The sequence below is a fragment of the Somniosus microcephalus genome, chromosome 5 (genome assembly GCF_052327205.1).
Source record: "Somniosus microcephalus isolate GS21.2 chromosome 5, FLI_Smic_1.0, whole genome shotgun sequence".
NCBI lineage: Eukaryota > Metazoa > Chordata > Chondrichthyes > Squaliformes > Somniosidae > Somniosus > Somniosus microcephalus.
Genome location: NC_140991.1, coordinates 296849286 through 296874488, shown reverse-complemented (window position 1 = coordinate 296874488; position 25203 = coordinate 296849286). Strand labels below are relative to the sequence as shown.

Genomic DNA, 25203 nt, shown 5'->3' with positions numbered 1-25203 from the left:
TTGATGATCATGCCAGTGCCATAGCTGCGGGAGGAGGGCTGGCCATTAGGCCTTTGAGGTCCCTTTGCCCATAATGTGAGGTGCACATGCAAGGATGAGGAGGACACTGGAAAGGGTACTCACCCTGACCAACCGAGTGAGGTCGTTGTACTTCTTGCGGCATTGGCCACCAGTCCTGGGGACATCGCTGTTGGCTGAGACCCTCTGGGCGATTTCCCTCCAGGCTCTCCTGTACTGCCTCCTGGGAGCCTTCTTGCCACTGTCCGGGCACAAGATCTCTCTTTTCTTTTCCAAACCCCTAAGCAGCACCCTCAAAGCATGCTCTGAGAAGCGCTGCGCTCGTTCACGGGCCTTCTGCATGGCTTCAGGCGCTATTTGGGTCCAGCAGCAGTGTTCAGGCCTAGCTGGAGGGCTCCACTATCCAGGGCGTGGCAGCAGACAAAGTCGACCCTTCCCCCTTTAAGAGCTGGCCGGCGTCAGGGTGTCTGCTGTCAATCAAAACATGACCGCACCTGCGCTGCGCCCGGCCTCGGCGTTATCAGTCTGCACCGCCGGCTTAGCGCCTAAAGATAGGAGTGCAACGCCAGTTTCAGCGCTCGCCCAAACTCCTTGGCCAAAGCTACTGAATATCGGCGAAGTGGCCTCCACTTTCTGGCGGGCGCTAACTTTAGCGCCCGCCCGACTTTACTGCCCCAAAAGTGGCTACACTGAATTTCTAGGCCGGGTTTTTTAAGGGGGGCCTTAAAGGAGAATTAGGAGGTGGAAAGGCAAAGGGTTGAGGAGGGAATTACAGAGAGTGAGGTCTTAGCAGCTGAAAGCATGGCCAGCAATGATGGGGTGTAGGGAGGGAGGACCATAGTTGAGGACTTGGGATTTTGTGAAGGGATCGTAGAGCTGAAGGAGGTTACCGCGAAAGGGAATGGCAAGACCATGAAGTTGATTTAAACATGATGATGAGGCCTGGCTCAAACAAGGGCAGAATGGGAACTTAACATTCCTTGCCACAATGTATTCAGGAGAAATCGGGAAGGAAAGAAAGGGAGTGGGGTGGCAGTACTGATCAAAAATATTGTTACAGTCCTGGTAAGTGATGATGTAACTGAGGATTTAAAGACCGAATCTATTTGGCTAGAGTTAAGCAGCAGAGTAGGAGTTACACTGCTGGGTGTATACTATAGACCAACAAATAGTGGGAGAGAGATGGAGGAGCAAATCTTCAAGCAAATTTCAGAAAGAAAGACATGCATTGCTATAGCGCCTTTCACGACCACCGGGTGTCTCAAAGCGCTTTACAGCCAATGAAGTACTTTGAAGTGTAGTCATTGTTGTAATGTGGGAAACGCGGCAGCCAATTTGCACACAGCAAGCTCCCACAAACAGCAATGTGATAATGACCAGATAATCTGGTTTTTGTTATGTTGGTTGAGGGATAAATATTGGCCCAGGACCCCGGGGATAACTCTCCTGCTCTTCTTCGAAATAGTGTCATGGGATCTTTCGCATCCACCTGAGAGAGCAGATGGGGCCTCGGTTTAGCGTCTCATCGAAAGACGGCACCTCTGACAATGCAGCACTCCTTCGGTATAGTACTGGAGTGTCAGCCTAGCTTTATGTACTCAAAGTCTCTGGAGTGGGGACTTGAACCCACAACCTTCTGACTCAGAGGCAAGGGTGCTACCAACTGAGCCACAGCTGACACTCAAGATATAAAAACAATACAGTAATGATAATGGGGGACTTCAATTATCCTAATATAGACTGGGGAAAACATAATGTAAAGGGAAAAGATAAGGAGGAATTCCTGAAACGTGTACAGGAGAATTTTCTTGAACTCACTGGCCCGGAATTTGTGGTCCGGATGACGGTGAATTGGCAGCGTTCGCCGTCATTCCGCCTTTGAAACTGACCGTAACGACAGGATTTGGCGCATGCGCAGGTGGAAATCCTGAAGTTGCGGTCTGCCATTCACTGCTCCGACACTGGCTGTGCTGTGCCCCCCTACCCGCAACCCCCCACAGAGCTGGCAATCTGTGTACTCACGCAAATCACGGAAACTGATGAAAACTTCGGCTCTTCCGCTGTAATTACGCTGTTAAATTCCCCACTAAAAGTTAAACCCAGAGGGATTAGGTGTAACTGGGGTTTTAACAGCATATTGACTGCTAAACAAAGGTTATGGGCCTAAAAAACTAATTTTAATTTTGTACAGTGTCAAATTTATCCATTTTTAATAAAAATTAACATTTTTAAGACACTTAAAAAAATTTTTTTAAGTTTGTTCATCTTTATTTCAGGTTTGCCTTTTCCCCATGTGCGAGCCTCAATCATTGTTTTGCTCTCTCTGACATTTTTTAAAAGTTAGAATTTTAAGAGCGTACCCACTTCCTGGTTCGCTGTCTGTGAGAATTCTGCATTTTGATTGGCTGCTTAGGCAGCTTGTTGACGTCACAGCAGCTCGCACTAGGGGATTCCCACTATACTCCGTTCATTTGAATTGAACATGGGAAAACCCGAACCACTCGCCGCAGAGATCGTGAGATCCTTGTGCGAAGCTTACTTCGGGGGCAGCGATGAACACCTTCGCTTCGACGCTGACCGCAAATTCCGTGCCTATGTTTCAGTCCAATGAGGAAGGAAGCAGTGCTGGATCTAGTTCTGGGGAGTGAAGTGGGCCAAATGGAGCACATTTCAGAGGTAGAGTGCTTGGGAATCCGTGATTACCATATCATTAAGTTTACAGTAGTTATGGAAAGGGACAAGGAACAATCAAAAGTGAAGATACTCAACTGGAGGAGGGCTCATTTCAGTGAGCTGAAAAGAGATCAGGCCCAGGTAGATTGAACATAAGAATATAAGAAACAGGAGCAGGAGTCGGCCAATCGGCCCCTCGAGCCTGCTCCGCCATTCAATAAGATCATGGCTGATCCAATCTTGACCTCAACACCACTTTCCCGCTCTCTCCCCATACCCCTTGACTCCCTTGTAGTTCAAATGTCTGTCAATCTCCGCCTTGAATATATTCAATGACTCCGCCTCCACAGCTCCCTGGGGTAGAGAATTCCAACCTCTGGTGTAGAGAATTCCAATCTCTGGGGTAGAGATGTGTCAAAGATTTGCAAGTAAAACATTCAATGAGCAATGGGAGGCCTTCAAAGAGGAGATATTTCAGGTACAGACCAGGCATGTTCCTGTTGAGGGGAAAGGAAGGGCATCCAAAGCTTGAGCTCCCTGGATGACTAAAGACATATGTGGAAAAATTCGGTAGGTTAGCGCCTCCCATTAGTGCCTGCAGAGGGCGGTAACGGGGCACTAATGCAGTCGCACCGGGGCGAGGCGAATCCAGCGCCACATGGCAGATCCGCCCCACCCCCCCATTGCGCCACCGGTACAAGGTACCGCTGGGGACTTCATCACCAGGCAGATCGTGACGTCAGTGAGCTGGGCGCCCAATCTGGAAAATTCATTGTCGCCACTTACTTGCTTCGACCAGACAGCAACAGGGAGGGCAGGCGCACAGCTGAGGGAAGCTGGCTCCAGCGACGTTATTTAAAGGCATCAGTATTAATCACTCGCAGCTGTCAAGGCAGGTTAGGTTCAGTGGTTTCTTGTCAGTTTCAGCTAGTGCATCACTTTGTATGAGTAATTTCAAGCTTTTTTATCAGCAGTTTTCTGGCAAGTGCAAAGTGACTACATTTATTGTTCAAAGATTCAAACTGCTACACTTGGCAGTATTAATGGGGGCTGTACTGGCGCCACCTTGCCCTCCAGGATCTATGGTGGAGGGAGCATAGGCAGCCATAAATACAGGAACATGTGCACAGAGGGATGAGGAGGGGCATCAGGGCTCTCACCAGGAGGCCTTACTCTCTGAGGGTATTCTGACAGCACTTCTACCTTCAGTTAAGCGAGGAGCAGTGTATTAGACAGCTCCGCATCACCAAGGTGGTGGTCACAGAACTCAGCCACCTCCTCCAAACAGACCTCCAGCCTCACACCAGGATGACTTAAACCCCAGATCCCTTTTGCTCACCACATGCCCATCATACCATCCCTGTGTCATGCCATATCACAGCATCCTCCTGGGTGCAAAGGTGAAAAGAGAGAGACCACAAAATATTGCAAACTCCATTAATAAATTTATGCATAAACATATCACACATATCTCATTCATTCCGATAACAAATTACCCTTGTGCCTGCCATAGTTGAATAGCTGTCATTGTATGCAAGGCGTGAGATGTGGGTGTGAGTGCTGGTAGGTAGAGATTGTTGGTGTGAGAGCGCTGGGGGTGTGGTGCTTTGGGCAGTGTGTGAAGCTTGTGGTACAGATGATGGTATGTAGCATTTGTTGAAGCATTCAATCACCCTGACCACCCGACTGAGGTGGATCTGCCATGAGCACACCTGCTTCAGTCCTCCGGCTCCTTCCCCTTGTTGTGCTTCTCCTTGCTGAGGCAGCTGCACAGCCAGCAATGCTGAGAATGAGGTGCTACAGCATCAATGAACCTCCCCTTTTAGTACTGGGAAAAGCCTGTGGCAATGATGAGTTGAGATTAGACTGCACCCGATATTGGTCCACCCTTTGAGCGTAATGCCACTGAGCTAGGCCTTTAAGACTTGATTTAGCACCCCAATCATTTCTTTGAGCAGTGAGAATGAATTTTGCATGCAGTCTGAAGCATTAGCACCTGGCGCTAATTCTCAAACCTTTCTAAAGATACCGCCCATTCCTGGGCTATATGAATTTCTAGCCCAGAGCAATTAAAATGAAACGGAAAAAGGAGGCTTATTATAAATGTCAGATTCATAATACAGTAGAGAACCAAGCCGAATACAGGAAGTACAGAGGAGAACTGAAAAAGGAAATGAGGGCAAACAGCACGTATGAGAAAAGATTAGCGGGTAACATAAAAGGGAACACTAAAGTATTTTATAAACATATTAATAGTTAAATGATAGTCAAAGGAAGGGTGGGGCCAATTAAGGACCAAAATGGAAATCTTCTTGTTAATGCAGAGGGTATGACTGAGGTATTAAATGAATACTTTGCATCCGTCTTCAAAAAAGAGGATGCTGCTGCCAATGTCACAGTAAAGGAGGAGGTAGTAGAGAAATTGGATAGGATAAAAATAGATAATGAGGAGGTACCTAAAGATTGGCAGTGCTCAAAGTAGAAAAGTAATCCGGTCTGGCTGGGATGCATCCTAGATTGCTGAGAGAAGTAAGGGTGCAAATAGCGGAGACTCTGGCGACAATGACCCCGATATTTACGGGAAGGGGGAGGGCGCAGTTTTACGGTTGGGAAAGCCGGAAGAACGGGCTTCTCTCCGGCCCTGCCGAATTTAATGGCAGGACCTGATTAGCATTTTTGAAAACTGTTTCCTGGCCGCAGCCAGTCAGTTCGAGAGGCTGGCTGGCTGTCGGGCAGGTAGGCCTGCGGCACCAGTCCGCAGCCGGGGAGCATAGAGGAGGGAGGGAAGAAGAGATCAGGGGGAGGAAAGGAGAAGATCTCGGGGGCCAGCGAGACCAGTGAGGAGGGGAGAAGATCTCGGGGGGCCAGAGAGATCAGTGAGGAGGGGAGAAGATCTCGGGGGGCCAGAGAGATCAGTGAGGAGGGGAGAAGATCTCGGGGGACCAGAGAGATCAGTGAGGAGGGGAGAAGATCTCGGGGGGCCAGAGAGATCAGCGAGGAGGGGAGAAGATCGCGGGGGGCCAAAGAGATCAGTGAGGAGGGGAGAAGATCGCGGGGGGCCAAAGAGATCAGGGAGGAGGGGAGAAGATTGCAGAAGGCGCCGGAGAGATTGGGGGAGGAGAGGAGAAGATCGCAGAGGGCCAGAGAGATCAGGGAAGAGGGGAGAAGATCGCGGGGGGCCCATGGAGGACATCGGAAGGGCATTGGATCACGTGGTGTGGGGCCGGTCTGATCGCTAGGGAGGTTAACAGGTTTGTTTGGTGGGCCGGGGTGGGGGGGGTGGTAAGCACTCTTGCTCCTCCTGGCCCACAAGCAGTACTAGTAAAGTAATTACCTGTTCCATGAAGCAGTTCTTGCCTCCCTTTAGCTGCCAGGTTTTCCGAGGCCGGCCAGTGTTGAACCTGGAACAGAGAAAAAATCTGAGGCACACAGCCTCATTAAAATATTTAAATGACAGGTGAGCGGGTTGGTCGACTGCCAACCCCCCTCCCCCCCAATCCGCTAAAACTGTAAGTTTGGCTGGTTCGAGGCGAGTTGGGTTCAGTTTTGAAATTTCTTGCATTTTTACACCCGACCCAAACCCAATCGTTTTTTGGGGAGTTAAATTTACCTCCAATCTTTCAATCCTCCTTGGATATGGGAGTTGTGCCAAAGGACTGGAGGGCTGCAGATGTTACACCCATGTTCGAAAAAGGGAGGGTGGTAAACCCAGTAACTACAGGCCAGTCAGTCTAATGTCGGTTGTGGGAAACTTTTAGAGACAATAATCCGAAACAAAATTAATTGCCACTTGAATAACTATGGGTTAATAAATGAAAATCTGCATGGATTTGTTGACAGCAAATCGTGTTTGATTAACTTGATTGAATAATTTGATGGAGTAACAGGTAGAGTTGAGGAGGGTAGTGCGGTTGATGTTGTGTATATGGACCTTCAAAAGGTGTTTCATAAAATACCCCATAATAGACTTGTTAGAATAATGGAAGCCCATGGGATTATAGGATCAGTGGCAGCATGGATACGAAATTGGCTAAGGGACCGAAAGCAGAGAGTAGTGGTGAATGGTTGTTTTTCAGACTGAAGGGAAGTATGCAGCGCTGCTCCCCCTAGGGGTGGGTATTAGGACCACTGCTCTTTTTGATGTATATTAATGACCTGAACTTAGGTATACAGGGCACCATTTCAAAGTTTGCAGATGACATGAAACTCGGAAATGTAGTGAACAGTGAGGAGAATAGCAGTAGATTTCAGGAAGACACAGACAGACTAGTGAAATGGGCCGACACATGGCAGATGCAATTTAACGCAGAGAAGTGTGAAGTGATGCATTTTGGAAGGAAGAATGAGGAGAAGCAATATAAACTAAATGATACAATTTTAACAGGGTTGCAGGTACAGAGAGACCTGAGGGTGTATGTACACAAATCTTTGAAGGTGGCAGGACAAGTTGATCAGGCTGTTAAAAAAGCATACGGGATCCTTGACTTTATAAATAGAGGAATAGAATATAAAAGCAAGGAAGTTACGCTCAACCTTTATAAGTCACTGGTTCGGCCTCAGCTGGAGTATTGTGTCCAATTATGGGCACCACACTTTAGCAAGGATTTCAAGTTCTTCGAGAGGTTACAGAGGAGATTTACTAGAATGGTACCCGGGATGAGGGACTGCAGTTATGTGGGGAGACTGGAGAAGCTGGGGTTGTTCTCCTTGGAGCAGAAAAGGTTAAGGGGAGATTTAATAGAGATGTTCAACATTATGAGGGGTTTTGATAGTAAATAGGGAGAAGCTGTTTCCGCTAACAGCAGGGTCAGTAACCAGAGGACACAGATTTAAACTATTTGTCAAGAGGACCGCAGAATAGATGAGGAGAATTTTTTTTCTATGCAAGGAGTTATTATAATCTGGAATGCACTGCCTGAAAGGGTGAAGGAAGCAGATTCAGTAATAACTTCCAAAAGGCAATTACATAAATACTTGAAAGGAAAACATTTGTATGACTGTGGGGAAAGAGCAGGGGAGTGGAACTAATTGAATAATTCTTTCAAAGAGCCAGCTCATGAACGATGGGGCAAATGATCATCTCCTGTGGTGTATGATTCTATAAAGCATTACAAGTCTTAAGGGGGCAGAGACAGAGCAAGAACACAGTGAGAGGAGAATGTCAGAAAGTGGACCAGGATCAGGACTGCCTGGTGTGGCCAATGTCCCAAGAATCCCAGAGGGTTCCATGGAGGTGATGTTGGCAGAGATAAGGGCAAAGAGGGCAAGTCACCTTGGTAGCATTCAATTTTGATTTAATTCCTAGCCTTTCTATATATCTTTGTATTCTTTGCAAAGGACTAGGTCGCTCACAATCAGTAGCAATGAAGTGCCATAGGTGGAGGAAGGGTAACCATCCAGCCCTTAAGTAGGAATGTGAAGGAAGCTCCACAACTCCTGGGCAGACACATCAGGAAAGTGGTGGTAGATGGGGAAGTGTTTGTGTCTCTTACAAATGCTGGACACAAAGGAGGATCTGACAAGCAGCCTGGCAGTTCGAAAGCATCAATTCCTGCCCCTGATTCCCTGACTCCATCTAGGCACCTTATGTAAATCAAGCATCAGCCTAGATACATCTATTTAGGAGAATGTAACTAGTGAGACATAGGGTATGTCATAGGGTGATGTGCAAAACACCAGTGAGCAGGAAGAACCGGGAAGTGATGATGAGGAACCAGCCATCTCTTCTGGGGGTGGAAGCAGGAATGACATGGCTTAGCTGAAGAGACCATGGACCCAGATCTCAGGGCACAGCCTTCAAAGGCAGAATGATAATAGATCTGCTGCAACATGTCTTGCAGCTGGCAAAAGGCTCCTTTGTGCAACATTAGCTACCCGATCACCCTGATGCTCTTGCACTCCTTCCTCTTACTTTTCCAGTATATGCTTCAGTAGTCCTCTTTGAAGAGCAAAGTTGTGCAGTGTGCACCATGCTACCATGGTCCTAGACACCCTGGTTGGACTGCACTGCAGGTCTACCCCAGATCTATCAGGACACTTGAAGTATGTTTTTAGAATGCTTGTTATCTGCTCCATAATGATTCTGGTGGTACCGTGATCCTCATTATATCAGTACTGAACTGGAATCTTAGGAACCTGAAATGAGGTCAACAGCCACTGTTCCAGAGAATCGATCTGGTTTCCAAGAAGCCACACAGACACCTGCTTTTCAGCTGCAAACAGTGGTGGTATGGTGGCCTGCTGCAAAATTAAAGCATTGTGGCAGCTTTCTGGATATCAAGTATTCATATGCATTATTAGATGTTTCTGATCACTAGCCACATGGACATTCATCAGATGAAACACTTTCCCGTTAAAGAGGTTGGTTGCATTGTGAATAGAGGCACATGTGGACAAGGGTGCAATTAATGGCCCTTTGCACCTTGGGGAATCTTGGTAAAAGTGCATGGCCCTGTCACACTGATGAGCATTGTCAATAGGAAATCCATACTGGCCTGATTATTGAGCAATGCCTGTAACCGGTTTCATGTACCTATGTACAGCCAATTGGCTGCTGTTACAAATGTTCTCAGATGCAGCCTGAAATACCAATGTGGCACAAAAGTTGAAGGCAGTGGTAATCTTCAAAGACATTGGCAATGTGTTGCCTGTAGTGGAGGTAGGCTTCGGTTCCAGGGTGAGCATGTGGCATAACACTTGCATAGCCTCATGGGTGAAGCACAACCTTCATAGGTATTGTTCATTGCTCAGGTGGAGATAGGATGCCTTGGGTTGTAGATATAGTGCGAGGGTATCTATGGGTGGGTGCCAGATGCTTCATTGGTCTGATCTTCACACATTCTTCCTCTTCATCTAATCTTCCTACTCTAATTAGCGCCAGTAGAGGGGAATCCATGATGCATACACCATTGTTGGCTCTGTTGATATCTTATGGTTAAAAAAGGGAAGTTCTAAAGTACGAGGCAGAACACTGAAATCGATAGCAGGGTTTTGATGAAAATAAATTTCTCCAAACGCTTTTGACTTTTATTTTGATATAAGTGCTAGGATCCAGCTGCCGTTAGCCCTGCCAAAGTTGATGTAGCTAGAGGGAGTTCACCTAATTTACTTAACCTTGGTGGGCACCCTCAGCACCAGACGTGTATTTTAGCAATCTGCCATAGCAGAGATACTGGGAATCCTGGTGCAAGTGTCTGAGGCAGGGGAGGGGTACCAGGCCACCTCGGAAACATTGGAGGATTATGTCCATCGCCCCCATTTATAAGAGGGTCAAAATCCCCTAAGAAATTTTTCAACTCTTTGGGAGTCCAGGTCACAATGCAAGGCTGGACCACAGGTGGGTCCCACTTGGTCATGAAAGCTGCAGAATTGTTGTAAAAACACATCTATTGTGTAATGTCTTTCAGGGAATGGAACCTGCAACCCCTACCTGGTCTGGCCAACACATGACTCCAGTCCCACACTATGAGCATTGTCTATAGGAAATCCATACTGGCCTGATTATTGAACAATACCTGTAACCGGTTTCATGTACCTATGTACAGCCAATTGGCTGCTGTTACAAATGTTCTCAGATGCAGCTATGTGGTTGACTCATACTGCCCTCTGGGCAGCTAAGGATCGGCAGTAAATACTACCTTGCCAGTGAATGTTGCCCACATCCCAAGTACAAATTTAAAAAAAACTTCAGCCAATTGGCAGGCTGGTATGTTTGCTTTCTCTTCAGCCGGTGTCCCACCTGGTCGGGGAATGAAGAAAGTCCTGAACTAGGAGTTCCTAGCCCTTGGCAATGTCCCTTCTTACTCCGCTGGCCTTGTTTATGATGGCAAGAAACTTTATATTTAACCAGGTCAGACAGAGGAAATTGTTCGGAAAGGCTGGGACCTGGGCGTATCCAGATCCCGGCCTAATTTGCGGCCTCTTCTCCACACTCCTGTGGGAGTGTGCTGGAAGGGCCATGGATTTTGGCCCCACAATTATTTCAAGACCCTTGTGAAGCAATGGGTGGGCCACAGACAGAAACGTTGGGAAATCCAATGCTTAACATCGTGACAGCATTTAAATGCAATCTACATTTGGCCACCAGTATTTGAGTGACCACTTCCACTGGTAGGGGTGGGGAAGCACGATCGTGTGTTGCCACCCAATCTTCCTCTTCCAGCTGCCCTGAAACAGTCTGAAAGTAGGTGATAAAACAGGAAGTATTGCCCTGCAGCTCAATGTAAAACATTTATGTTCAGATTTTCACTGCAGGTGTGCAGGTAATTTCATTCTCATGGTCATAGTCCCTGTCGTTACACAGCAAATTAATGTGTTTGACTCTTTTCTCCTATAGATTTTCTGTTTCTCTCCACTTACCGCAAAAGGATTCAACTCAGCTAAGGTATGTAAACAATTATTTCACAACCATATTTTGTGTCTTGTTGAAAAGTTAGAAAAGTTTTCGCCGAATGCTAGATGTTTGTATTATCAACACAGTTGGGTAAGTTCTGAAGCGAAGGAGAACACTGGGGTCACGCGGCTCCACTCCTGGCACAGAGCTTCAGGCAGCAAGATTGTGGATCGAAGGATCTGCTACAAAGGTCAGCTAGACCTCATTCATGCTGCTTCTGCTTTCCCGATGATTAAAATCCCAAATGGCCACATTCTCTACAGAAGTCCACAATGAAGAAAATACTTCCCTGATGTTGCTGCGTGTAAATGAAGTTGCATTTGCTGCGCCTTCTGAGAGATTGTCCTAAGTGGTTCTGATGCCCGTCAAAATCCTTCTTTACGGTGCGTGACACATGAAATCTGAGACCCTGGCTCCTCAGCCAAGAGTAACTCTCCACAGCTTTTGCTAGGGAATGGCTAAGTCCTCTCTCACTCTCCACTCCTCAGGGCCCCTAGTGCGCTGTGAATCTCTCTTTGCTAATTCCTCATCTCCAATATCTTGATTCCCCGCCCCCAGTCTCTGAGTTGGTGTGTGGGAAAGGAATACAGGGTTTGAAAGAAATCAGCCATGGCCAGAGGGACAGGGAGTCAGGGACTAGTCTCATCATCGTCCTCCTCTTTCCTCTCCTCATTATCTGCCTCTGTTGGTGATGTGCCAAATAGCTGCCTGAATCCATGAGGTTAAAGCTTAAAACTAAAGGCTTTTATTAAGTAAGAACATGGCATCAAGTTAACACAGGGCAACCATCATTCATCACCGACCCAGCCCTTGGTAGAACATTCCAGAAGAGGGGCGGGGCTAGGGAGGAACATTAGTGGTTACACCGGTAGAATATACCAGACATTAACAAGTACAACAACAACAGACAATACAAATGCCAGAACACAGAGTTATTTCATCACATTCATCCCCTGCTATAAATTCAGTCTGTCAGGAGGTCTGATAGTCCTCTGGGAATGACGTAACTCTTGCTGAGGCTCCTCCCGGAGTACTAACTCCGGTTCATTTGAATTCCCAGAATCATCAGTATTTTCCACACTGCGGGTTTGTGTCTCTGAAGGTCCAATACCACGATTGAAAACTCTACTCTCAGAGTCGAACTCTTTTCGAGCTCCAGCAGGTGCAAGATCTTTAATAGAGACCGTATCCTCTCGCCCATCCAGATATTGAATATACGCATACTGGGGATTAGCATGGAGGAGTTGTACTTCCTCCATCAGTGGATCAGTCTTGTGGCCTCTCACATGTCTGCGCAACAACACAGGGCCCGTGGTCGTCAACCATGTGGGTAACATTACTCCATTAGCAGCTTTTCTTGGAAAACTAAACATCCTTTCATGAGGGGTGGCATTCGTCGCTGTACACAAAAGAGACCTTATGGAATGCCGCACGTCTGGCAGGACATCCTGCCAGCGAGAGGTCGGCAGGCCTCGCGACTTCAGAGACAGTATGATAGCCTTCCATACTGTCGCATTTTCTTTCTCGACCTGCCCATTACCACGAGGGTTATAGCTGGTAGTTCTACTCGTTGCAATCCCTTTCGATAGCAAAAACTGTCGCAATTCTTCGCTCATAAAGGAAGAACCCCTATCACTATGTATATAGTTAGGCATGCCAAACAAGGAAAACAGTTGGCAGAGGTATTTAATTACAACAGCACTAGTCACATCCGGACAGGGGATAACAAAAGGGAACCGAGAGTACTCGTCTATAATAATAAGAAAATAGACATTACGGTCACTCGATGGAAAGGGACCTTTAAAATCGAGACTCAAACGCTCAAATGGTCGAGTTGCTTTAATAAGATGAGCTGGCTTGGATGGCTTATAGAAGCGGGGTTTGCATTCAACACAAACACGACAGGTTCTGGTCATTGTCCGGACCTCCTCAATAGAGTAGGGTAGATTGTGGGACTTAATGAAGTGGTTCATTCTGGTAACCCCAGGGTGGCAGAGTGCGTCGTGGAGACTTTGAAGCTTATCTATACCTAGACTAGCACATACTCCTCGTGACAAAGCATCCGATGGCTCATTAAATACTCCAGGCCTGTACTGAATATCATAGTCATATGTTGACAGTTCTATTCGCCATCTTAAAATCTTATCATTTTTGATCTTGCCTCTCTGCTTAGTATTGAACATAAAGGCCACGGATCGCTGGTCAGTAATGAGCGTAAAACGTTGGCCAGCGAGATAATGTCTCCAATACCTGACTGCTTCGATAATCGCCTGTGCCTTTTCCACTGAAGAATGTCGAACTTCTGGTCCTTGCAATGTATGAGAGAAGAAAGCTACTGGTCTACCAGCTTGGTTAAGAGTTGCTGCCAACGCAAAATCAGATGCACCACTTTCCACTTGAAAAGGGATCTTCTCATCCACGGCACATACCACTGCCTTCTCAATGTCCCATTTAATATTAAGGAAAGCCTCCTGAGCTTCCGCCAATAGCGGAAAAGACGTCGACTTAATAAGAGGTCGGACTTTATCTGAGTAGTTAGCCACCCACTGGGCATAGTACGAGAAGAATCCCAGACACCTTCTTAAAGCTTTTACAGTGTGAGGTAAAGGTAATTCCTTAAGTGGGCGTAATCTTTCAGAATCTGGCCCGATTACCCCATTCTCCACAACGCAACCAAGAATACACAAACGTGTAGTATTGAAGGTACACTTGTTTTCATTGTAGGTCAGGTTTAACCTCTTTGCAGTCTCTAGGAACTTCGCGAGATTTTGATCATGCTCCTGTTGGTCGCGCCCACAGATAGTAACATTGTCCAGGTACGGGAATGTTGCTTCCAACGCATATTCATCCACCATACGATCCATCTCCCGTTGGAAGACGGATACCCCATTCGTCACTCCAAAGGGCACCCTAAGGAATTGGTACAGGCACCCATTAGCTTCGAAGGCCGTATAAGGTCGGTCTTCTATTTTAATGGGGAGTTGATGGTAGGCAGACTTTAAATCAATGGTGGAGAACACGCGGTACTGAGCTATCTGGTTCACCATCTCAGAAATACGAGGCAAAGGAAAGGCGTCTAATTGGGTATACAAGTTTATAGTCTGGCTATAATCGAACACAAGTCTTTTCTTTTCATTAGTTTTAACCACCACCACCTGGGCACACCACGGGCTATTACTGTGTTCGATGATTCCCTCCCGTTGAAGCCTTTCCACTTCTTTTATACATTTTTTATCTTCTGAACTATACCGTCGACTCTTAGTCGCTATAGGCCTACAATTAGGAGCAAGGTTCACGAACAAAGAAGGTGGACTTATTTTTAAAGTAGAAAGGCCGCAGACTGTGAGCGGAGGCTGGGATCCACCATACTTAAGGGTAACGCTCTCATGCTGACACTGGAAGTCCTAGCCTAAAATTAAGTTCACACACAACTGAGGTAATATGAGGAGTTTAAAATCCTTATACTCCGTATCCTTAACGGTCAATGTGACTTTACAATATCCAGTTACCTCCGAAGTAAGGGACTTGGACGCCATCACGATTTCACTTCGAGTAGGATACACCTTCAATGAACAGGAGTTAACAAGGTTGGGGTGTATAAAACTTTCAGTACTGCCACAGTCTATCAAACACCCAGTAGGACGACCATTAATCTTGATGTCCATCATAGATTTCGACAAGGAACACGGTATGGTCTGGTCAACCGTAACCGAGGCTAGAGTAAAACGATAGGCGGCAGCAGAAAAGACATCGGGTACAGGATTACCCTTACACACTTTACTAAAATGTCCCCGTTTCTTACATTTAAAACAGGTAGCCTCTCTGGCTGGGCATCGTTGCCTGGGGTGTTTAGATTGGCCACAAAAATAACACTTAGACCCATGGGGTACAGCCGCAACAATAGGATTGAGTGGAGGCTCCATTGGTGTTATGGATGCCTCCATACTCGGAACACATGAGGCTGAGAAAGATGCGTGGGCTGATGCATACACTTCTAAATTCTTCTGGGCTACATCTAACGATTGAGCAGTAGCGACGACCGCTTTTAAAACTAACGAGTCATTCTCGAGAAGTCTCTGTCTAATATAATTAGATCGGAGGCCAGATATGAAAGAATCACGGATGGCCTCTTTCTGATACAATATGGCAGAGACAGCGTTGTAGTTGCAATCCTTAGCCAAAGCCTTAAGGTCCTGCAGGAAATCGTCCAGAGATTCCTCGGGTAATTGCCTGCGAGTAGACAAAAGATACCTGGCGTATACTTCGTTAACCGACTTAAGGTATTGGGCCTTAAGGGCTGCGAGGGCCTCTTCATATGTAGTAATATCTTCAATTATCGAGTAAGTTTGATGACTTACCAAGTTGGTTAGAAGACCCAACTTGTTAACCGTCGAATCGACCGATGCGATGAAGTGTTCAAAACATCGAAGCCAATGCGTAAATTTCTTCGACGCATCTGCCGAATGGGGATCAATATCCAGACGCTCTGGTTTCAAAAATCGATCCATCTTCCAAAAGTTGTTACTTAATAAAATTGATGTGCCAAATAACTGCCTGAATCCATGAGGTTAAAGCTTAAAACTAAAGGCTTTTATTAAGTAAGAACATGGCATCAAGTTAACACAGGGCAACCATCATTCATCACCGACCCAGCCCTTGGTAGAACATTCCAGAAGAGGGGCGGGGCTAGGGAGGAGCATTAGTGGTTACACTGGTAGAACATTCCAGACATTAACAAGTACAACAACAACAGACAATACAAATGCCAGAAAACAGAGTTATTTCATCACAGTTGGCTATGATTGATCTTCAGAAGAAAAGGATGAGCTAAGAATGGATGTGCCGCATCTAGAGAGACTGACAAGATGGAGGCAATAGTGCCCTGAATCTTTGTGGCAAACTATTGCAGATGCAGCCACTCACCTACAAATGGCTCTGGTCCTCTGACCCCTTACAACACCAATAAAAGAAGGGCATCCCCATTCATACTTATGGGAGATCTGTACATTCGGAATCCCCATAAATATGAGTCGGGAATCGCTTAAAAAATACACCAACACATGAAATAATTTTTTCTTAAATTACATATTTAAAATTAATTAAAATACCATTGAATTAAATATTTTAAACAGGGCTAAAATTAAACTTAACTTATTGGACAGGGTTTTTAATGTATAAATGAGTGATCAAATTTTATTTTTCTATTTTTAAAAACTCTTATGCTGGTAAAAGCAGGCCTTACCAGGCGTAAGAATTTCACGGGCATTCAGCAGGCAGAAGTTGGGCAAACAGTGCAACTTTCCGCCCGCAGAGGCCCTTTTCCTGGGGATGCAGATCATCTGTCAAGAGAATTCTTGTTCTGGGTTCCGGGTTCCGGGTTCTGGGTTCCGGGTTTTCGCTCATGCGCTTCGCATGCCTAAACCAGGAAATTGCGCGGCCCCTACGGGCGCGCATGTGCACCTCGTTCGCAGCCGTAGGGGTCGCAAAATACGGCCCCTCGTGTCTCTGTCCTTCATTTGTTCCACCCACATATATATTGTATAAATGAAAAGGGGAAGGTGGCCATTCTCTTACCTTTCCTGCCTTCATCAGGTCATTGAAACTTCTGCGGAACTGATCTGCTGTTCCGGGGGAGTGAGAGGGGCGGCACTTTACACCACTGCCACTTACCTCCACATGGCTCCAGTTACTCATTTCACTGGCTTTTTCCTGTTGCGAGCCCGGCATTCTCATTTGCTTCTGACGGAACCTGAGGTCTGCACACAAAAAATGATGTGCTCTGCATGTCGATCTTTTCGGTGCCAGGGAAATGGTCTGAGCCTGCTGGCACATTAGATGAATCAAGCTGCCATGAAGTGACTGAGCTCCTGAACATGCCGCTCGCTACCTGTTCTGAGAAGAGTCTTGAGGAAGCACAGGAATACTTTGCCAAGAAGTATTCAGTGCAGTTCAACGTACTGACGAAAGGTGGAGCTAAAAGCACGTGGCTGGCCTGCCAGGAAGCTGCTGTCACTTTTAAGTTGCAACAGGCTTTCAAATTCTGTAGCTAAAAGTTTCTTGCTCCCAGCGTATTACCTCCCATTTCCCAGCGGGAGTTGCGCCCTCTGGGCTGCCAACCCTATTATGCAAAAGGAGCTGACCCGTCAAATTCCAACGTGGTTAGTGGCACTCTTCATCGGCGGATCAAAGTCCTTCCCCGCCAACACTCTGATCTTCCAAAAGGCCCCGAGGATTTTTGGTGGACCATGATGTTTATTTACATAAGAACATAAGACGTAGGAGCAGGAGTAGGTCATTTGGCTCCTCGAGCCTGCTCCGCCATTCAATAAGATCATGGCTGCTCTGATCTTGGCCTCAACTCCACTTCCCTGCCCGTTCCCCATAACCCTTGACTCCCTTACCGTTCAAAAATCTGTCTATCTCCACCTTAAATATATTCAATGACCCAGCCTCCACAGCTCTCTGGGGAAGAGAATTCCAAAGATTCACGACCCTCTGAGAGAAGAAATTCCTCCTCATTTCTGATTTAAAAGGGTGCCCCCTTTTCTGAAATTATGTCCCCTAGTTCTAGATTCCCCCATGAGGGGAAACATCCTCTCTGCTTCTACCCCGTCAAGCCCTTTCAGAATCTTATATGTTTCAATAAGGTTCCCTCTCATTCTTCGAAACTCCAATGAGTACAGGCCCAATCTGCTCAACCTTTCTTCATAAGACAACCCCTTCAACTCAGGAATCAACCTCGTGAACCTTCTCTGAACTGCCTCCAATGCAAGTATATCCTTCCTTAAATAAGGAGACCAAAACTGTACGCAGTACTCCAGGTGTGGTATTTGCATGTAGATCTTTTCAGTGCCAGGAAATGGTCTGAGCCTGCTGGCATATTAGATGATCAAGCTGCCATGAAGTGACTGAGCTCCAGGGTTGCCATGGTAAACGTGGTTAAGTTTAGCAGATGGTAGATGTCTATTGCAGCCCTCTTCCCTCTTTCATAGTAAGCCCCAGGATGACAGTCACATCCGTAATGTCAGTTGACACTAGTCATCGATAGCAGTTCTATTCTGATTGCAGCTGAAGCAGGTTCCGCAGATTACCCCTGTCACCAGTGATTGCAGGTCTGGTATGCGACAAACTGTGTGAGGTGTTTACCATATTTGGAAGCCACATTGTGCTGCAGATGGGCTGCATTCCTGTTTTGAAATGATAGCATAAACTCACTACAATTACACAGAACTGGTTTATAGAAACAGAAAAATGTTTATTGGAACAGAATGATCCCAATAATATATTTGAAGACTGTAAGGGGGAAAAATTGGGTTGGTTTGCACCTCTCGTTAGCACCCCGGGGGACGCAATTTCCCTAGCGCCGGGACGTGACGCCGCTAACGCGCGGGAGGTTAGCGGTGGCGGTAGCCGGTAATGCCCTGCGGCGCTGCGTCACCGGCGATGACGTCATCGCCGAGCGACGCGACCACTTGGTATCCTGCCCCTTACCGCCCTGTGGCAGAAATTCGACAGCGCCCCATGAAGCTGCCACGGGCGATGTCAGCGACGGCCTCGCGGGCCACGAACTGAGCCGACCTCCGCTCATGAGGCGGTAATTAAAGGGGAAACCCGGCTGCGCCCCGCACCGCCATTTTATTGTTTTGGCCAACCTCCAGGTCGGCCCCTCGTGGCGGCCCTTGGCTTGGGCCGTGGCCGCCATCGCGCAGCCCAGCACCGCGTCTCGGTGCCGGACTGCGGCCACGGCACCACACCGCCCTGGTGGGCTAGTGGAGGCCGTCAAACGGGCTGCAGAGTGTGCAGCGTCCCTCCCCTTTAACGGAAGGGGAGGGGCGCTGAAACGTGTCAGCGCTACGTGGAGCAGCCGCGTAGTACTTCAGTGCTACCACGCTTTGCGCCCCAGATACCGCCTCGAGAGGAAGTGGAGCACTCGAGATAGCGCTCCTCTTCCTTGCCGGGGTGGTAAGCCCAATTTAGCGGCCGGGGTGGTACTCCCGCGCCGGGCGCTAAATGGCTGGCGCTAATTCGGTTACTTCCCCCAAACAGGGCGTAACCGAATTTCTCCCCCTGTTAATTATAAATCATGAACAATTTAACATTGGCAATACATATTCTTTAAAATTTGTGCCAACAATGTCAATTCACATTGAAAAGATACGGTTGCATGTGACAGTAGATTCCCACATCTGGATTCCAGTATAACCTGCAATAATCCATGCATGGGGCTGCAATAGGATTGGCCAAACATTTTCTCTTCTTGGGCCACTCAATTGCTTAACATGGAGCTCCTGTGTCATAGATAATTATAGTACAAAACACCAAATTCAAGAAGTACTTCAGTCTGATATAGATAGTTCTCTACTCACTTCCAAGACAAACCCAGTAGTAGAAGTGAGAATGTGGATTACTGTATATATTAAATTGCAGTATGTTTAAGGTAACAAAAAAGGAAAGAGATCTGGGCTGATTCTCCGAATTATCACCTGTTCTGGGGTGGATTTGGGGCACAAAACGGGTTCTTAAAGGCTATTGCCTCAAAACTACTGCTTGAAAAAGATGCACCAGAATTATTCTCCCCAAAATTCATCAGTTCCCACTTAAGGTTTGTCAGGGAACCTGATCCACTACATGTGGCTGGGGCATGGGTACGTGGCTAACCCTTCTGACCTATTTCTACCATCCTCCGCTCCAAACTTGTCTCAAATAACCACTGCCACTTTATAAGTGACGATAGGAGCTGCAGGTAGGTATCCTTGAAGCAAATGCCACAATGAGGAGGCCATTTTGTGTGCTGAGATTGAAAGTTGGTGTTGATTTGCCTGCATATCAATCTTTTTAGTACTTTTGAGGTTCACTTAGGACTTTTGCTGCTGGTTTTACTCAACTCTGCTCAAAATACTGCTTCACATTGGGGACATACATTTCCCAATGTGACTTGTAGGGTTCCTACAGATGTAAGGGGCAATTGATGGAACGTATATGCCACTCAAAACCTTACATGACAACAGACTCAATTTTATGAATAGGAAGTGTCCATTAATGTCCAGCCAGTGTGCAATGCCAATCACCTTATCCTGCATGCTGACATCAGATCCCCAAGAAGCTGACATGATGCTTTCATCATGTGACGATCCACCATGCCAGCCCCCATAACTCAGAGCCATATATTGGAATGGTTGATTGGTGATCAGGGCTATCCCCTGCAGCCAATAAGGATGAAATAGGGGGAGAACATATATAATGAGGCTCATTCCCATGCAAGAAAATGCAAGAAATATCATTGAGCAGACTTTAGGAATTCTCATGTTTCAGTCTAGGTTTCTAGGTAAATCTGGTGAAGCCCTTCAATACAACCCAGTAGGAGTCTCAAGAATCATTGTTAGCCTGCTGCTTACTATATAATATCGCAATGAAGAAAAGCTCGCTGCTTCCAGAAGATGAAGGTGGTGATGATGAAGAGAGGGTGGAAGGACCTCACTCCCCACAGCATCAGGAGGGTACTCGGGAAGGAGATAATGTTGGAGAGGACAACCAGATCCAGAGAAAAGAGGGCACAACTGATAGCTCAGTGCTTTCATTAAATAAGAGCTGACTCACCAAAACAGTCACTTCACCTGCCTGTTCTACCCCCACCTCCCTCACCCTCGCAGGTCAGGGGAAACTTCCCTCGGTATGTTGCAGATCCAAGTAGTGGATTCCTCCCACTTGTCTATCAACTCAACCATATGCATGGAAACAGTCTCCATTGGCTCCATATGAGATTGCTGCTCCCTGATCAAGGCTCTTTTGAAGACTTTTGAGCCGCTAGCTCTTCAACCGAGGGCAGTCGTTTCTCCACCCTGCACGGTGGAATGGCACTCTCCCTCTCTTCCACTCCCAATTCTTCATTCTTAGCAGCGCTTAGTGCTTCATCCAGTGACAGCCCTTCTGACTCACTGGCGGTAATTTTAACTTTTAGCGAAAGTGTAAAATGAGCGCTATCGGATCGACGCCTCTTATACACCGCTCCCGATTTTCTTTTCCAATGACTTTAATGGAAAAAAAAATCAGGGAAGGCGTATATTGGGCGGCCAATCCGCAATCGGCCATTTTACACTACCGGCAAACTACTTTCTCCCACATGGGTCTCTCTGGGCGGGTGCTTGTAAAATGTAAGACAAGTAAGATGTCCTAACGGAGCTGGAAGTTGTGTTCTGGAAGTGTTGCGTGGTCATCTGAGTGACTGGTCTTGTCCTGCAAGAACATAAGAAAACATAAGAACATAAGAAATAGGAGCAGGAGTAGGCCAATCAGCCCCTCGAGCCTGCTCCGCCATTCAATAAGATCATGGCTGATCTGATCCTAACCGCCAATCCACTATCACAGAACCATCTCCTGAATCTAACAGAATTAGACACACGAAATAGGAGCAGGATCAGGCTACACGGCCCCTGGGCTCCGTTACCCACAGGGCCATGTCCGATCCGAACCTAGACTCATGTCCAAATTCCTGCCCGCTCCCCGTAACCCTTAATTCCCTTTACTTCTAGGAAACTGTCTATTTCTGTTTTAAATTTATGTAATGATGTAGCTTCTACAGCTTTTTGGGGCAGCATATTCCATGGACCTACCACCCTCTGAGTGAAGTAGTTCCTCCTCATCCCAGTTTTGAAAGAGCAGCCCCTTATTCTAAGACTATGCCCCCTAGTTCTAGTTTCACCCATCATCGGGAACATCCTCCCCGCATCCACCTGATCCAACCGCTTCACAATCTTATATGTTTCAATAAGATCGCCTCTCATTCTTCTGAACTCCAATGAGTAGAGTCCCAATCTACTCAACCTCTCCTCATATGTCCATCCCCTCATCCCCGGGATTAACCGAGTGAACCTTCTTTGTACTGACTCGAGAGCAAGTATGTCTTTTCTTAAGTACGGACACCAAAACTGTACGCAGTATTCCAGGTGCGGTCTCACCAATACCTTGTACAACTGAAGCAATACCTCCCTATTTTTATATTCTATCCCCCTAGCAATGAAAGCCAACATTCCATTGGCCTTCTTAATCACTTGCTGCACCCGCATACTAACCTTTTGAGTTTCGTGCACCAGGACCCTCAGATCCCTTTGTACTTCAGTACTTTCCAGTTTCTTGCCATTAAGATAATAACTTGCTCTACGATTTTTCCTGCCAAAGAGCATAACCTCACACTTTCCAGTATTGTATTCCATCTGCCAAATCTCTGCCCACTTACTTAGCCTGTCTATGTCCCCTTGCAGGTATTTTATGTCCTCCTCACTCACTACTTTCCCTCCCATCTTAGTATCATCTGCAAACTTTGATATGTTACACTCGGTCCCCTCCTCCAAATCGTTAATATAGATTGTAAAGAGTTGGGGACCCAGCACTGACCCCTGCGGAACACCACTAGTTACTGATTGCCAGTCTGAGAATGAACCATTTATCCCAACTCTCTGCCTTCTGTTAGATAGCCAATCCTCTATCCATGCCAGAATATTACCCCCAATCCCATTATTTTTTATCTTAAGCAATAATCTTTTGTGTGACACCTTGTCAAATGCCTTTTGGAAGTCTAAATACACTACGTCCACTGGTTCCCCTTTATCCACCCTATATGTTACTTCCTCAAAGAACTCCAGCAAATTTGTCAAACATGACTTCCCCTTCATAAAACCATGCTGACTTTGTCCTATTAAATTATGATTATCCAAATGTCCTGTTACTGTCTCCTTAATAATGAACTCCAAAATTTTACCTACCACAGATGTTAGGCTAATCGGTCTATAGTTTCCAGCCTTCTGTCTACTGCCCTTTTTAAATAAGGGTGTTACATTAGTAGTTTTCCAGTCTGCCGGGACCTTTGCTGAGTCCAGGGAGTTTTGGAAAATTATTACCAATGCATCCACAATCCCTACCGCCACTTCCCTCAAGACCCTAGGATGTAAGCCATCAGGTCCAGGTGATTTATCCGCCTTGAGTCCCATTATTTTACCGAGTACCACTTCCTTACTGATTTTGATCGTGTTTAGCTCCTCCCCCCCATAGCCCCCTGTTTGTCCAGTGTTCGGATATTCTTAGTGTCCTCTACTGTAAAGACTGATACAAAATATCCATTCAGTGTTTTTGCCATCTCCATATTTCCCACCATTAATTTCCCGGTCTCATCCTCTAAGGGACCAACATTTACTTTAGCCACCCTTTTTCTTTTTATATAACTATAAAAACTCTTACTATCTGTTTTTATATTTTTTGCTAATGTACTTTCATAATCTATCTTCCCTTTCTTAATCAATCTTTTTGTTATTTTTTGCTGTCTTTTAAAGTTTTCCCAAGCCTCTATCCTCCCACTAGATTTGGCTACCTTATATGCCCTTGTTTTTAGTCGAATACTATCCTTAATTTCTTTACTTAGCCACGGATGGCTGTCTTTTCTTTTACACCCTTTTCTTCTCAGTGGAATATATTTTTTTTGGAAGTTGTAAAATAACTCCTTAAATGTACACCACTGATCATGTATCGTCTTACCCTTTAATCTATTTTCCCAATCCACTCTACTCAATTCCGCTCTCATACCTTCATAGTCTCCTTTATTCAAGCTTAGCACGCTTGTTTGAGATCCAACCTTCTCACCCTCTAACTGAATATGGAATTCAACCATGTTATGGTCACTCATTCCAAGGGGATCCTTTACTAGGACATTTTTAATTAATCCTGTCTCGTTACACAGGACCAGATCTAAGGTTGCTTGCCCCCTGGTCGGTTCAGTTACATACTGCTCAAGAAACCCATCCCTAATACATTCAATGAACTCATCCTCAAGGCAGCCCTGCCCAATTTGATTTGTCCAATTAATATGATAGTTAAAACCCTCCATAATTATAGATGTTCCCTTATTACAAGCCTCAACTATTTCCTGATTGATACTCCGTCCAACAGAGTTGCAACTGTTCGGAGGCCTATAGACTACGCCCACTAGTGTTTTTTTCCCCTTATTATTCCTTACCTCCACCCAAACTGTTTCATTATCCTGATCTTTTGACCCAATATCATTTCTCTGTATTACAGTGATTCCTTCCTTTATTAACATAGCCACCCCACCTCCCCTTCCTTCCTGCCTGTCCTTCCTGATTGTTAAATAACCTGGTATGTTTAATTCCCAGGCATTGTCACCCTGCAGCCATGTTTCTGTAATGGCCACAAGATCAAATCAAATCAAATCAAATCAACTTTTATTGTCATTGTTAGTGCACAAGTGCAGTACAACGAAATGTAGGCTTGCGGCTCCCGAGAGTGTACATTTGGATTAAGACATTTAAACATTCAACATACATTTGGCTTGTAGTATATTAACATAAATATAACCATAATAAAGTGCATTGGCAGATGTGCAGGCTTTAGAGTTTATTTGTGGAGTTCAGTAGGGTGACAGCCCTGGGAAAGAAGCTGTTCCTAAATCTGGTCGTACGGGTGCGAATGCATCTGTAGCGTCTCCCAGATGGCAGGAGGGCGAACAGACTGTGGCTGGGGTGGGTAGGGTCTTTGATGATGGACCGTGACCTCCGTAGACAGCGTCTCTGGTATATGTGCTCTATGGATCATACCCATATGTAGTTATTTGTGCCATTAACTCGTCTATTTTATTACGAATGCTACGTGCATTCAGATAGAGAACTTTCAAATATATTTTGTGACACTTAGTTCCTGCTTTTGCCCTTTTTATTACTTTACCTTTTACTCCATACCTTCTGCCCCTTCCTGACACGCTCTGGTTTTTAATTTTCCCACTGCTACCTAAGTCTATGACCTTCTCTGTTGTCATTTTTATTATTTGCTCTCTAGGAACCTCCCCCCCACTAGTTAGTTTAAAGCCCTCTCTACAGCCCTAGTTATATGATCCGCCAGGACTCTAGTCCCAGCACTGGCCAAGTGAAGCCCGTCCCAACGGAACAGCTCCCTCCTGCCCCAGTACTGGTGCCAGTGTCCCAGGAAGCAAAACCCATTTCTCCCACACCAGCCTTTGAGCCACGCATTTAACTCTCTAATTTTATTTGTCCTAGCCAAATTCGCTCGTGGCTCAGGTAATAATCCAGGTTCTGTTTTTAAATTTGACCCCTAGCTGC

The 25203-nt window shown here is 46.1% G+C and overlaps 1 protein-coding gene across 1 annotated transcript in view; it reads left to right on the top strand.

Annotated features, from left to right (window-relative positions):
* The window catches only part of LOC147117833 (C-C chemokine receptor type 3-like), a 54513-nt gene that overhangs the window by 5608 nt on the left and 23702 nt on the right, over positions 1 to 25203 (top strand). The window contains exon 2 of the mRNA XM_085989181.1: positions 11027 to 11074. The gene's annotated coding sequence lies outside the window, so the exon portion shown is untranslated. The remainder of the gene's footprint in view (positions 1 to 11026; positions 11075 to 25203) is intronic.